This window comes from Peromyscus leucopus, chromosome 1 (assembly GCF_004664715.2).
Source record: "Peromyscus leucopus breed LL Stock chromosome 1, UCI_PerLeu_2.1, whole genome shotgun sequence".
Classification (NCBI taxonomy): Eukaryota; Metazoa; Chordata; class Mammalia; order Rodentia; family Cricetidae; genus Peromyscus; species Peromyscus leucopus.
Window position 1 is genome coordinate 191,068,791 of NC_051063.1, and position 14,114 is coordinate 191,082,904.

Sequence of the window (14,114 nt, forward strand, 5' to 3'; positions counted from 1 at the left end):
AAAGGAAAACATCACATGCCCCCATGACTTTAGTCCTTTATTATGTATCCTTTGCAATACACAACAATACAAAAGCCTCAGGTGTGCCTGTGGCATCTTGTGACCAAAGTCTTGGGATGGCTACAGAGCCCTTTCAGCAAAACAATTCATTAAATCACAGGATGCATTCACTGTTTCCACAAGGATTCTTCAAGGTCAAAGTACTTCCAAAAAAAAAAAAAATGGTTGTTCAATTTAATGTTTATCCAAGAAACAGTGACTCTGCTAAATTCCTACAACACATAGTCCCAGCACAAAGCCCTCAGGGCAGGGTCCAGGCATTGCCACTCTACTTGGGAGTAGTCAAAAGCCACATCACTGGCTGTCAACAGACCACAAAATAAAAAACAACAGTTTGAATCATCCTGTTGGTGCACACATTTAATCCTAGCACTTGGGAGAAACAGGTGAGTGGAACTCTTTGTTTTCCAATCTAGCCTGGTCTACATGATGAGTTTGGGGCCAGACAGAGCAACACTGTTAATTAAAGTCCCAAACACAGTAAACACCAGAACCAAAAAAAAAAAAAAAAAATTGGTCATGCGTCCATGGACAGAATGCTTTCTTGGACCAAGGAGAAAAAAAAACTATTGAAAACATTTCTTTGATATGGGTGAGTTATTATTATTATTATTATTATTATTATTATTAAAAGGATGCTTTTTATTATCATTCTGTACTATAATGCATTCATTATTATTTAAATTAATTAATTTATTTTCCATTTTCGAAACAGAGTTTTTCTGTGTAGTTCTGGCTGTCCTTGAAGTCACTATGTACACCTTACAGCTTCCAACTGATTGTGATCCAGCTGCCTCTGCCTTCTGAGTGTTGGGATTAAAGGCCTGTGCCACCAGGCCTGGCAAAGACACTTTTCAGAACGCTGTATTTACATCCCAGTGTGCACATGTCTCAGAAAGAAAAGTAACGGTGGACAGAAATTTACTTTTAAAAGTTAATGTTTGCAAGTAAACTGTGATATATATATATATATCTGAATATATATATATATCTGAATATATATATATATATGTATATATATATATATTCAGATTCAGTGAAATTTGCAGGCGTTCCTTTCATGACTATACTCTAAAAGCCCTTAGAGAATCCAAGTCTCCAGGTAAATACGCCACTCTCTGGGAAGTGGCTTAACTTATATATATATAAAATATATATAATATATAATATAAATATAATATATATAATATAATATATATAATATATATATATATATATATATATATATATATATATATATATATATATATATATATATATATATATAAAAGGGAGGCGATATAACACGGAAGTTTGTATGGATGTTTGTAAATTTCAAGAGCTTTGTCATTTCCACCGTAGCAAAGACAATCGTGCTTGCAAATCTCAACAGATAAATTCAAATATTCGATTAGGTTATTCTTACAAGAATGTTTTGGCAACCAGAAGATCAATTGAAAAAAAAAAAAACCAGGCTTATTCCATATGACCTAAATACACCAAGGGAAAGACATCCACAGCAGAACTTCAGAGCCGGCTTCCTTATGAGCATCAGAGAAACTGCTCGCATCCCTGGTCCCTCCCCTCCCGTGTCCCAGCCCCGCAGCTCCTCTGACCTGGGAGGTTCCAGGGCCGCCGGGCTGCGGTTCCCGCCACTGCGCTGCTGACTGGTGACTTTCCCAGGCCGCCCCGCGCGGCGACTGCGGCTCCGGGGAGATTTCGCGTCCCCGCGACACCCCGCCGTGTCCTCCGCACCCAGGTCTGCACCATGAGATTCCCCACCGTGCAGGCCCTGAGCAATGACAGAGAACCCGCAATTTCACTGCTGACCTCGGTTACTCTCCGACTTCCCCGCGCTCACTTTGTGCCCTAGCTTCCGTTTACGTCACCTCTTTAACCCCGCCCACGTTCCACTCTTCTCTACTCCCAGCCAATGCGCCACATCCTCTCAGCGGCTGTTTCCGGGTGAGTGTCCCCGCCCTTCTAGACCCGTCCCTCCCACTCGGTCTCAGGCTGCCTTCCACACAGCTCCAGCTGTCAGGCTGCCCTGCACCCGCTCTGCACAGCCTCCCCACATGCTCGCTGCCAGCCTGGACCAGAACTGCACCTAGGAGGACGCTGCACCCCGGTATCTGACCCCTACAGTGAGTTCTGAAACCTTCAGATAAAACACAGACAGCCTAACCTCAACTCGATTACTTGACTTCTGGGCTACAACTTACACCAAACAGATACCAGCGTCCCATAGCTAACAAGTAAAAACAAAATTCTGCAACTGTGCCTTGGGGAGAGACGTTTCAGGAACTTTGAATATGAATAGAAATGGTGTCTCCAGAAGTCAGTGGACTGAGTTCACGCCTAGCTGTACAGCTGTCACCACTAGACGGTGGCCTTGTTATTTTACTAACTCAGACAACTTCTTTTTAGACTAATGCTAAAGGTACATTTACATAAACTATAGGGGAAATTTTTAAATGCAGTGGTGAATGCAGAGACCTTTGCTGTCCCAGATGCAGAAAATGAGTAAGATATGCAGTTCCAGCCCTAAAAACATCAGTTACAGCATCCCTTCTATGGCTCTGGGAACACTGAGGAAGAGGAAGAGAAAAGAGAATAAGGGAGAGAGAAGGAAGGGCTAAGACATGCTGTGCTCTAGACTCCATACAGCTGTTATAATCAGTAACCAACAGCTGCTGTACTGACCTGCATGGACCTCACTCTAGACCACAATCAGTCTAGGAAAGGAAAAGGCTCACAGGGCCCACCCTTTACCTCTCAAATGTTGGCTATGGATGGATTGTAGGATATGCCCTGGATTGTAGTCCTCTGCTGAGCCCACCAGGCTCCAACACATAGCTCCAAACCCACAGTCTCACATTGGCCCTGGTTAATCTCACTGGGTCCCAAGCAAAATGAATGGAGATAAACACAACAGAGATTTGTTGGAATTGTGAACCAAGATAATAGAGAGGTAGGAAGTGAAAATGGACAGTATTTGAAGCACACTCACACATACACACATCTGCATCATATGTGTATTTGTGTGTGTATGTGTGAGAAATGAGAGACAATAATAAAAATTTTGTAAATAAGCAAGTCAGTCTTTAATTTCTCTTAGGTTGTATCAGTACCTGGTTTAATATCAGGAAACCTTCCTTTTTGTTTCAAGTATTTATGTAGATTTGCTGTTCTTCTTTGAAGTTTTGATAAAATCCTGTCAATCAGGTCATTGGGTTGCATGGGGGGGGCATTTTATTACTGCTTCAGTCTCAGGGCTACTTGTGTTTACATATTTATTTCATGATATTTAAATTTAATATAGTAAGTGCATCTGGAAACTCATATATGTTTCAATTAGAGATTCCAATTCAGTAGAATAGAGGTCTTTAATATCAGTTGTAGGAGCTCGTTTTCAGGTTCTCCGTGACTTTACCCAGCATGTCCGCACAGAGGATGATTAGGACCACAAGCCTGAGTGCAGGTGTCTGAGATGGTGTGCACTTGGCTGTGCTGGAAGAGGAGGTCTTTTGTTCCACCCCTTGACATCTCTATAAATACCCTGGGGCAGAGACAGTCAGGGCCCATTGGAATAGGTTCCAGGCCCTCTTGATGCTATCCTGTATTTTCTATCTGTTTATCTCCACAATCTAAATCCTTCTATCTAATATTTCCTGCTGTTTGCACTCAAGAAAACTCTGGGGAACTGTGGGATTGGTGGGTAAATGCCCCACAGAAAGACACCATGAACAGGAGCTAAAGGGAAAAAAAGGACTAAAGACAAAAAAGGGGGGACTAGAGACAAATGAACAGGGACTAAAGACAAAGTAATAGGGACTAAAGATAAAGGAAAATAATGGTTTTATTACAGAGTTTTTGGTGAAATTGTGAGTCAGCCCTGCCAGTGAAAAGGGGGCATGCCCGGTGTTATGAAAAATATACACATATATACATATATATGTATATTTTTGAGGGGCAGGGGTTTTATCCTCGAGGGAAAAGGGAAAATACACTGGAACAATGTCCTATCCTACAGCACAAAATTCTCTTCTGTCAATATTTTCTATCTTCTATCCCTTTCTCAATTTCTATCTGTGAAAAATAAGTATAAGGCATAGTGTAGTAATATAGTGTAGGAAAAACTTAGAAATGTAAGATCATGTAGAAAAAATTTAAGATAACTAAAAGCAACTAGACAGATAAACTCTTCAATTTTCTGACTTTGGGGGCTATGAACACAAACTGGGAGAAAAATCTTTCTTTGAGCTTTATGGGTAGTAAAAAAAAGCTCTTCTTTGAGCTTATGGTGAAGAAAAAAGTTTCCTATGGAAGCTTTTGGCCTAGGAACAGCTGAAATGTTAAGTCCAAGCAGCAGGAGAAAGTGTTTTCTCCCTGAGGCAAAAATGGCAGAGTAAAAAGCCAAAAAGTTTAAAGTTCAGAAGTTTGGGAAATGTTGGTCTTTCTCTCTTGGAAAAAAAAAAATCTTTCTCTTAAACTAAAAGCTTTTCTTGGAAAATTTGGGGGGGGGGAACTCTCTTAAAAGCCTTAATCTTTTTTTTTCTCAAACTAAAAGCTCTCTTAAACTTAAAAACTAAAGCCTTCAGAACTCTCTCTTGGGCTGGAGAGATGGCTCAGAGATTAAGAGCACTGCTTGTTCTTCCGAAGATCCTGAGTTCAATTCCCAGCAACCACATGGTGGCTCACAACCATCTGTAGTGAGATCTGGTGCCCTCTTATGGCCTGCAGGGGTGTGTGCAGACAGAACACTATATACATAATAAATAAATAAATCTTTATTAAAAAAAAAAAAAAGAACTCTCTCTTTCTCAGAAGGACAAAAATTAGAATCACCTAAAGATATTAGTGTGATACCTCAGTAAAACCCCCCACTCTATCCCCTACAGACAAAGAGAAGCTTAAACCAGGATTCCTAAGTGTAGATAAGAACTTAGACCCCTTTTCCCCAGGTGGCTGTATCTGCTACAGGGACTTTGGAAAACACAGTCAGGATATTCAACCAAAAGACTAAAAAGGGAGGCAGGTTAAAATAAATTATATGGTCTGTGCCTTTAAGAACTAGCCTCACAAAGAAAGGGGAGCGCTCCTTCCAACCTCCCTGCTGTGAGTGAGAGATTTGGAAGAGCCTCCCTGGAGGCTTGTAAACTTAGAAAACACCTTACTTTTGCATTCTGTACCTAAAGTCTCCAGTGGCAGCTTTGGGGACACGATCTAGGCACAACAAGACCCTCACTCTATTGTCTCAAAAAGGGGGCCTTAGACAAAGATATCTCAATATAGATAGACCCAGGCCAGTTTCACGTCACCAGAAATGATGGCACCAGCCCCAGGAACAAAAGAACAGAGTCAGGATGTCTGATGGTAACCAATTAACCACAAGATGCCTCTCTCCAGAGATAACATGACCAGACCCTGGAGAGGAGTTGTAAAACTCCTGACAGGGCAAACAGATAAGCTAGAATAAGATAAAGTCCAGGCCCGAGAAAAACTGGACCAATCAAGGATGGATCCATACTAACCCCCTCCCCTCTAAGAAATTTTATGGGTTTTGCCTATAAAAACTAATTTCCCCAAGAAAGAGTAACTCTTCTCTGCCTCACTTGAGATGGCTTGAGATGAGTTCCCTGTCATGACTTGTAACAGATAAACCTTGCTTTTGCATTCTGGTATGCTCGTCCTTGGTGGTCTTTCTGAGGGTTACGATCTTGGCACTACAATTAGTATGGGAATCACCTGTGATTAGCTTTAAGGGAAAACAATCTTTTAAGACAGCAAAACCTTTTTAAGTTCTGTTTTTCAAGCTTTTAAAAATCCTCCCTGCAATGTGTTATGCCCAGATCGAGTCCCCAAAGAAGCCACCGGAGACTTCAGGTACAGAATGCAAAAGCAAGGTTTATTCAAATGAAGTTTACAAGCCTCGGCAGGGGGGCTTGTTCCAAACCTCTCACACACAGCAGGGAGGTTGGAAGGAGCATGCCCTTTCTTTGTGAGGCTAGTTTTTAAAAGCACAGACCATATAATTCATCTCCCCCCATCTCTCTTTATCATCAGTAGTTTTTCATGTTATCTTTATTTCTCATTTGATCAGCAACTGTGTTTAGGAGTTTTATGAGCTGTCTCTGGGGTTTGGGGAGTTTGGGATGTTTTATGACCACTTAGTCTCTGCCAGATGGTCGTATATCCTTACTCTGTGTTTTCTTAAGTTTCTGTAGTTGATAAAGCCACCTGGAAAAAGGCGTCTAAGTTCTTATCTACACTTAAGAATCCTGGTTTAAGCTTCTCTTTGTCTGTAGTGGATGGAGTGGGGGGGGGGGGTTACTGAGGTTTCACACAATGCATGAGGCAGTCATGGAGTTCCTAAAAACCTCTCTTCTAAGCTCTTCTCTTCAAGCCAGTAAAAGAGGGCCAAAGTCCCCTGAGGGAAACACTTGGGAGAGTGGGTAAAGAGGTACAGATAGCCCAATAGAGCAGGAAACTTTACCTGAGAAAAGCAAAAAAGCCAAGCTTTTCAGTTGCAACTGAGCTGAGGCATCAAGGGTTTTTTTTGTTGTTGTTGTTTCTGAGTGAGCATTTCAGAATGAAAAGGTGCTCCTTTCATTTCAAGATATCCCCCCTCCCAAATGCAAACTCTGTTAGCATTGTATCCTCTCTTCTGAGCAAAAACCCAGAGGCAACTGGCCAGCATCTCTGAGTTGAAATGCATTTTGGGGATACTAGGGTTCCTACAGTTGTAAACTTTCTGGAGCACAAAGCTGAGGCAGGACGGTGCAGGTCCCAGGGGAAGATTGCTAATGAACAAACAAAGCTAAAGTCGGTGGGAACGGCACAGTTGTCCACTTTCCTACAAGTCCCAGGTTGATAGGTCGACAGCTGCAAAAAGAAGTCTGAGAAAAGCTTTCCTATCAGAGAAAGGACCTTTCTGGGAAAACAGTAAAGCCAAACTGCGTCTGCAGTTGGTCTGCCCAGTCAAGAACGCTATCTGGGGAAAGAGCCCAGCCAGGGCAAAATGGAGACCTATCCAGGAGTAAAGCTTTCTTTTCTATCAGAGAAAGCATCTCTTTGAGAAAAGCTTTGTTTCAACTGACTCCCAGTGAGATGAGGGAGTGTAGCCCTAAGGGGTGATTGCCTCTGGCATAAGTTCTGTCCTTGAGCACCCACACAAACACAACCCACTGGGGGACTGGGTCAGGTGACTGCCTGATGAGGCAAAACACCTGTTGTAATGCCAGCTTAGCGATGGCAAAACCATCCTTGTTAAAAAAGCAGAAGCTTGGTTTTCAGTCTTACGCAAACCACACAGTCCCTGAAAACAGAAGGACTAAAAGCTTCTACCTTCAGTAACTGTTCCTGGGGCAGAAGGAGTAAATTTAGACCAAACTGGGAACTGTCTGGGAGAAAGACTGAAGAAACAGAAAAGGGACATAATCCTCCCCAGAAAATGCATGACCTGAAAAAGCTGCTAGAATTTGAGGCATATTTGGGGGGAGAAAAAAAGCCCCTATCTGTTGGTTATGCCATGGCGCTGCCCCTCCTGGCTGGTCGTTATGCCGCGGCGCTGCCCCTCGTGGCTGGTCGCCGCCCGCAGCGACCATGCCGTCGGAGCAGCGTGCTGATTAAAAGAATCATAGTCATGGTTAACTTTTTAGAGCTTTAATGGGGGGGGGGAGAAACAGAGACAGAGAGACACAAAAGGGGGGAGGGAGAGAGGGGAGCCGACGGGAGGAAGGAGCGGAGAGGAGAGGGGACAGAGAGCCCACAGAGGGCTCACCCTCTTTTTAGGCTGGGAAGCCATCGAAGGCTGATGACGTAATTAAGGATCAAAGCCTTACACTATCTCCAAAGGCAACTAGTAGAGGAACACAGTAGCCCAAAATATCTGAAGCTCTGCATCTGGGGGGTGGGTGGAGGACAAGCAAAATGAGATAAAGATCAGTGGGAGAAAATCTCTGAAGGAGCTATGGAAAAGCTCTGTTGTAAATATATTTGTGTTTCACTGACTAGCTAAGGCAAACACAAGCCCCGAGGAAAGTTGCTATCAGGAATGCCCACCTCAATGAGCACTAATGAGGCAGGTGCAGTTCTGATCCGGGGCCAGTGTCTAATGAAGGAGAAACACCTGTTAAAGCCAGCTGAGGAGAAAATAGAAATCTCTCAATGTGCCATAGTTGAAAACTTAAAACTCTTGGTTCAAATCTCTTGTTACAAAAGCAAAAACTTCTAAAGCAAGTCCAGTAAAAGAGAACTGGAGGTTGACTCCCAGACCCAAAAAGAACTATGGAAAATGGAGTCCATAAGCTAGCTCTTAACAGTGACCTGATGAAGAGAAGTGAATTCTGGGAAATGTAGTATTTCAGCTAAAGATGGCGGTACTGTCCAAAAACTTTTCAGCTCAGAATGAAGTTTCTTCTCAAAGCAATGCTAGAAAGCTTAATCTTACCTCTTGAGAACTCAGATTAGACAAAAAGCTATAAGAGCAAACAAGCCACTTTAAAATCCTTAAGAAAGCACGAGAAAGCAGTTTAAACACTGAACGTTGTCTTATATTTGAAGAAACTTATGTGAAATTAAAAGTTCTTTGCCTTTTGAACAAACAACCTGCAATGAATGATTCTTTTCCAAATCTAATAGGAGACAAGGAAACAGACATCCAAAATTAAATGACCGCTTTATAGATGGGAAACAAACTTCAGAAAATCTGTCTTAAAAAGTAGTTGCTTCACCTGAAAGTTCCTTATAAAAAAATCAATGCCAAATATTACAGCTGCTAACAACAATAACATCAAGGATTAAAGCTAATGAAGTGAAACACTAAATCCTGAAAATGCTTTTTCTCAAAGTAAGCTAATGAAGGATATATTTCATGAAAGAACATCTATGTTCTTGGCTCCTTTGAATGGTAACAGTTTTGGTGAAAATATTGGAACTAACAACAATCAAGTCAAAATGTTTCAACAAATTCAAGACACTATTCACAAAAGAAAACTGCCATGCTTTGCGGGCAATATTAGAGCTCACTCCAATCTTCCTGGTCCTTTAGCTGAGGGTAATGCCATGGCTGATAAGTTAACAAAGATAGTAGCATTATCCCAAGTGGAAATGGTTCAACAGTCACATGCTCTTCATCAAAACAGCAAAACTTTAAGAAAGCAATTCAATCTTAACAAAGAAGCAGTTCATCAAATAGTTAAACAATGTGGGGTATGTCCAAAATATTTTCCTATCCCTCACTTAGGGGTAAACCCTCGAGGTCTTCTTCCCAATCATCTATGGCAAATGGATGTTACTCATATTGCAGAATTTGGCAAATTAAGATATGTACATGTGACCATTGACACTTATTCAGGATTTTTAATGGCTAGTGCACAACCTTGGGAAGCTACAAAACATGTACTTATGCACTGCTTGAAGTGTTTTTCATATATGGGAATACCAAAAATTATTAAAACTGATAATGGTTCTGGATATAGTAGTAAGGCATTTCAACAATTTTGTACCCAATGGGAAATCGTACATAAAACTTAAAGGTATTCCTTATAATCCTCAGGGACAAGGTATTGTAGAAAGGGCTCGTATCAGTCTTAAAATACAATTTCAAAAAATAAAAATAAAAAAGAAAGAAATTTACCCTCAATCATCACATAATGCATTAAATCATGCTCTTTTTGTTCTGAACTTTTTGAATATGGATGTCCTTGAGCAGTCTACTGCAGATAGATTTTTGGCACAGTGGCATCCAAGTGACTTTTGCTCAAGTGAAATGGAAAGATCTCTGCTTGGGATTATGGAAGGGCCCCGATCCTGTGTTAATATGGGGTTGAGGATATGTTTGTGTTTGTAGAAGTTATTCTGTCTTGTTAGATCTCTGTGTTAAGAAATCTTTAGGAATTTACTAAGTTAGATATATGCTAATGATAGCCCTATATAAGTTTGTAAAATAGATCTATAGAGTTCCTTTTAGAATATAAGCTTGCAAGAAGTATCTAAGGTAGTCTTAAGTAATAAGCTTGTAAAAAGTAAAGATGCTAGTTGTAAATGTAAGTTTAAGTAAGAATTTGTAAATGTAAGTTTAAATAAAAATATAAGAAATAAATAAGTAAAGATTCTAGTTGTAAAAGATGAAAATAAATAAATATATTTGCTAAAGTAGTTCTATAGTTTCCTTCAGGAGTATAAATAGGTAGATGTTAATATATTATATGTGAGTTTGTAAAAAGTATAAATATTGAGTGTGAATCTATGCTTAATGTATATGGTGAAAGAACCTGAGACACAGAAGGTAGTGTCCTAGTAGACTGCAAAGTAGGCAGTCTGAATGGTTTCAAAAGCTCCAGAAGCTGCCAAGAAGCTAAGAATGGCAGACATCAGAACCAGCACAAGGCATCCACACCTGAGATCCATGGAAAATCAACGCAACATAGAAAAACCTGAGCTAACATAAACAGTGCAGTTTAAAATATTACTATACCTAAAAAGATCTCTGGCTTGAGAATAAGTTGCAGAGACGCTTGTTTGAACTAAATTGTTAACTGCAAGAAGTTTTAGCTGTAAAACATCTCTTCATATTGGAAAGTGAAAGCCGGATACCAGAATTTATTTTTTTGAATGTTTGAACTTAAAATAATGAGATAAAACTACAAAAAGATTTTAGTTATGGATTTCTTCATATTTGGAAGACTAGTACCAGAATGTATTTGAATTTTGGGACTTAAGAAATGAAATGAACTATAGTGATTTCATTGCAATGGGATAATTTTCAATTTACTTATAGTAATGACCTGGGAACTGTTTTCTGGAATTATATGTGTTAAAAATGGAACTGTTTAAATGAAGAATTTGTTGTTTCTACCTAGAGTCAAGATGCAATTTTGTGTATGCATATATGCTTTATTAAGTGGTGATTCATGAATTGTTTTATGGAACTGTTTATGCAGAAATAGAATTACTTATAGAACTGGTTTTGTGTTACAAATGGAACTGTTTAAATAAAAAAGTTTGGGTCTTCTAACTAGGCTTGAGATTTTGCTTAAAAAAATTATAAAGAAAGGGGTGAGTTAATATTCCTTAGTCTATTTAATTTTAAAAAAAATTGTTGTTTGATTGGATCAATGTCATGTTTTGTTAGTAAGAAATGCAAATGGGGTATACTAAGAGACTACTTTTAAAGTGTAAAGAGTTTTACTAAGAAACTGCTTTGAGCCGGGCGTGGTGGCGCACGCCTTTAATCCCAGCACTTGGGAGGCAGAGGCAGGCGAATCTTTGTGAGTTCGAGGCCAGCCTGGCTACCAAGTGAGCTCAGAAAGCGCAAAGCTACACAGAGAAACCTGTTCGAAAAAACCAAAAAAAAAAAAAAAAAAAAAAAAAAAAAAAAAAAAAAAAAAAAAAAAAGAAACTGCTTTTGGATGTTTTGCTAAAAGTTTTCAAAGTGTTAATGGTTAGACTGAGAATACTGCATTTCAATATGGATTTATAGGAATTGTGTAAGTTTGGGTTCCTCTAACTAGATTTGAGATTTTTATTTAAAAAATTGTAAAGAAAAGGAGGAGTTATGAGTGAATTAAGGTTGAATGTATATTTGCAGGAATTACGTTTAACCTATTGATATTAATTCACCCTGGTTTTGTGGAGTTAAGGAAATATTTAAGTTTGATGTGAATACATCAGAAGTTTTTCCTATGTTCTGTTAGCAAGAAAATTCAAATGATTTTATTGAGTTAAAGATGTAAGATTGAGAGAATTGTAACTATGGATAGCAATATTTATGTTAACTTGTTACTGGTAATGATGAAATAAGGGATTCTTTAAGTTTGCAATTAAGAGTTTTTGGTTTACAAAGGGCTGGATGCAGCTAAAGACTGCTGTGGTCAGCTTGGACCTAATCCAAAAGAGAAACGCCATCTTTATCATCCTCTACTCCCATACTAGGAGGTGTAACAGCTATGGAGATTGCTCTGAACTCTTAAGAACAAGTTATTTTTTTATATATTAAGAAAGGGGGACCTGTGGGAGCCCGTTTTTAGGTTCCTAGTGGCTTTACCCAGCAGGTCCGCATAGAGAGGATAATTAGGACCACGGGCATGAGTGCAGGTGTCTGAGATGGTCTGCACTGGGCAAAGGTATTTTGCTCCACCCCTTGGCATCTCTATAAATACCCTGAGGCATAGACAGTCAGGGCCCGTTGGAATAGGTTCCAGGCCCTCTCGAGGCTATCCTGTATTTTCTATCTGTTTATCTCCACAATCTAAATCCTTCTATCTAATATTTCCTGCTGCTTGCACTCAAGAAAATTCTGGAGAATTGTGGGATTGGTGGATAAATGCCCTGCAATCAGTAGAAAAAAGATCCATTGTTTACTCATGTCTTTGAAGCAGGATGTCATGACATAATAATGAAAAGTTATATCTAGTTTGCACAGATATGCCACCTTTAAACCCAATTCAATGCTAGCTTTCTCCACATAGTGAGTCTAGAACAACTGGAAGTATGCACAGAGTCCCTGTCTCAAAACAAAAACTCCTCCCTGAAGAATAATTTTTATGGTACCAGAAGCACTATGCAAGCTTCCAAAAGTGGAAGCTAATGACCAGTCTTATCCAGCTTTGGTGCCTATGAACCACATCAATGATCGTCATGGTACAATAACTCTGAGGACAGTAGTGGCAAGCGTACCTTGGTGGTAACCAACAGCTCTCTAATTGGATTTAAGAAATTCTTAACAAAAGAGAAATGATGACTGGTACTGGAAACCTAGCTGACTGCTCAGTGAAGTTCAAGTCATGAACCTTGGAGGAGAACCAAGAACCACCACTTTACTAAACCAGCAAACTTTACAAAAATGTAAACATTTTCCTTATACCCACAAACTCTCTTTGCAACAGACAGAGACCACTACCAATAAACCACATCTAATGAAAATGCAGTGTTGTGGTTGCCAAGCCCAGTGGATAGCTATATAAAACACTCCTGAATATAATAGGCTCAAGGAAACCTTTTGACAAAGAGGGTATAAAGGTTCTAAGATCCAGAGGATAGGGAGTTTGCTGTGAGACTGTGATTCCTTTTGTATTAGTCAGGGTTCTCTAGAGTAACAGAACTGATAGAATTCATTGATTTTATGTGATCCAAAATTTGAGCAAAGAATGTTGTAGACACTACAGTGGTTTCACATGCATGGAGTTCAGGCTTAAGATGTAAGAACACTTTGTTCCATGGTCCCATTATGACTCCTGGCTTCTGTTAAATTCAAGACTGTGTAAGGAGTTAAACAGGAGGAGGAAAACTGAGGGTCACAGTTTCCTCTTACCAGCCATCTTAATGTCTGGATTTCACTAAATGTCTTTGATCATTTGAGATTCTTCTGTTGAGAATTCTCTGTTTAGCTCTGTAGCCCATTTTTTAATTGGATTATTTGATATTTTGCTTTCTAGTTTCTTAAATTCTTTATGTACTTTTTAGATCGGCACTCGATCAGATGTGATGTTGGTAAAGATCTTTTCCCATTCTGTAGGCTGCCTTTGTGTCTTATTGACAGTGCCCTTTGCTTTACAGAAGCTTCTCAGTTTCAGGAGGTCCCATTTATTAATTGTTTCTCTCAGTGTCTGTGCTACTGGTGTTATATTTAGGAAGTGGTCTCCTGTGCCAATGCATCCAAGGGTACTTTCCACTTTCTCTTCTACAAAATTCAGTGTAACTGGATTTATGCTGATGTCTTTGATCCATTTGGACTTAAGTTTTGTGCATGGTAATAGATATGGAGCAATTTGCATTCTTCTATATGTAGACATCCAGTTATACCAGCACCATTTGTTAAAGATGCTTTCTTTTTCATTGTATAATTTTGGCTTCTTTGTCAAAAATCAAGTGTTCTTAGAGGTGTTCAGATTAATGTCATTGTCTTTGATATGATTCCATTCATCAATGTTTTTGTTTTTATGCAAATGCCAAGCTGTTTTTATTATTAGAGATCTATATTAGAGCTTGAATCAGGGATGGTGATGCCTCTGAAAGTTCTTTCTTGTATAGGATTGTTTTGGCTACCCTGGGTTTTTTGTTTTTCCATATGA

General features: G+C 39.5%; 1 protein-coding gene across 4 annotated transcripts in view; it reads right to left on the reverse strand.

Moving 5' to 3' along the window:
- LOC114686608 (zinc finger protein 54-like) overlaps positions 1–14,114 on the reverse strand; it is a 48,687-nt gene that overhangs the window by 10,209 nt on the left and 24,364 nt on the right. Inside the window, exon 1 of one of the 4 annotated variants that reach the window (XM_037202246.1) lies at positions 1,656–1,918. The exons of the other annotated variants lie outside the window; for them this stretch is intronic. The gene's annotated coding sequence lies outside the window, so the exon portion shown is untranslated. Of the gene's footprint in view, positions 1–1,655; positions 1,919–14,114 lie in introns of those variants that run through there. 4 annotated transcript variants of the gene reach the window in all.